This window comes from Terrapene carolina, unplaced genomic scaffold, assembly GCF_002925995.2.
Source record: "Terrapene carolina triunguis isolate 2854851 unplaced genomic scaffold, T_m_triunguis-2.0 Scaffold30, whole genome shotgun sequence".
Lineage (NCBI taxonomy): Eukaryota > Metazoa > Chordata > Testudines > Emydidae > Terrapene > Terrapene triunguis.
This window is the reverse complement of record NW_020664381.1, coordinates 1,225,349-1,227,313: the sequence shown is the minus strand read 5'-3', so window position 1 is coordinate 1,227,313 and position 1,965 is coordinate 1,225,349.

Below are 1,965 nucleotides of genomic sequence, written 5' to 3'. Positions count from 1 at the left end.
GGCTTTTGGGGATTTCCCCCCGGACGGGGATTTGAATCCCCAAAAGCCGGACATGTCCGGGAAAATCCGGACGTATGGTAACCCTAGAGTTTTCATTCAGTCACTGAGACTAGTGTCCAACAGCCATGAAAACTGCAAAAAAGACAAAGCAAACATAAAAAAATCCCAGCAACAACTGCCTAGCAGTAGCCGGCTTAGCCTAGATTACATGAAAATGGAGATTAAAGTTGAATGTTGGGTGCGTCTCTTCAGATCAAGGTATGCTCAAGGTAAGCATGCCTTATGGCTACCTTGTACCTACCCTAAAGTTAAACAGACGAATTTGGCTTGCATCTTCTTGTACTGTGTGTAATCTTAGATTTCAGTTGCATGTAAGTGAGATACTGCTTCCCTTGCTATGTGCCTGCTCTTTGTTGAAAAGAAGAAAGCCAATATACATACAGTGAAATGCTTCCAAAGATGTGTCAAAGTTAGACTCAGGACTCATAGTTTGTCAGACCACTCTGTTTTATTAGCACAGCGCTCTGCTAATACATTCAGATAATGTGAGCCCCAATGCAAGATTCAAACAGTCTTATTTATACAGATAAAAGGGTGCGAACTAAACAAAGGGACAGAGAGAGGAAAATTGTAAAATTTGCAAGGGCACAATATGCATATCCTGCTTCCTTATTAACTCTTATCGATCTAAGGCTAATGCTTCACCAATTGCCCTTAAGTGGGGCAATTCATTAAGCAGTTAATGTCTGCTTTCCTGCCCCCTGGCATGCAGCATTTTTACTTAAAGGTACATACAACATTCTTTAATTCATTCTATTTCTTTAATATAATTCATTTCACTTTCACAATCCCTCCTTTTGGTCAAGCTTACGCAAAGACCAACAATTACTGGCTTCCACATATTAATTGTTCTTTATCTCTTCGTTCATCAGTGATATTTCGAAATCATCATATTAGCACTCTGTTTTGGGGCAGTCACTTGGGTGGCATACCTTACACAATTCTGGATACAACAGGAGATTAGCTGAAAACATACAAAAATCATTAGGATTTCACACAGGATAGTCAGGGCACCCTGAAACAACCAGTTTCCTATGCCAGAGAAATTGAACAGGTTACTTAGCCACTTCCATAAAGAACTCGGCTCTTCATGGGGAAGATATGCGATTTGTTCTAAGTGACTAACGCGATCTATTACCTCATTGGGTTCGTCAGGTATGAACACACTACATTCTTTTCCAATGAGAGCACAGGTCCCTCCTTTGGCCGCCAGCACTATGTCCAATGCCTGACTGTTTTGGAGGGCCATCTGTCAGATCGCTGTTTCTTTGGCCAGGGTTTTTTAAACTCTCTCCGGTTTCATTTGCCATTATTTCAACTACTACTTGTAACCTCAGGAGCCTTTTTGCATGGTGTTGAAAGATTGTATTGTTTTCACTAAGGTTACTGTAGGGGGAACATGAAATTGATTTTTCTGTTTGATCCTCAGGTCAAGAAAAAAATTTCATATCCCCATACCCAGCCCGCCACTTTTTAGTTTTGTTCGAATAATCCCATACACCATTGGCCACAATATGCTGAAGGCAACGGCTTTTTCCCAGATCCAGCCCTGTCCCATTACACACCCAACACCAATGACCTTTTCCCTCCACCACACTTATCCATTTAGATACATTTATTCCCACTGCTTCCCAAGTATCATTATTGTTCCATGTTTTGTTAAACGGACGAGGTCCTCCAGTGAGGTCTGAGGAATTGAGTGGGATTGCCAGGACAGGAACACCAGCTTGAGAGTGGGCTGGGATGTGGCTGCAGACCCAGCAATTAGAAATATTAAGGGTCTGAGCTATCCACACTTGCTGCTGGATAAAAGAACTGTCATTGTGGACTCCCCAGACCTTAAGACACCAGCAGCGGAGGAACAGGCGCCACCAGAGGCGCATGTTGGAGGCAAGGTCCTTCTGG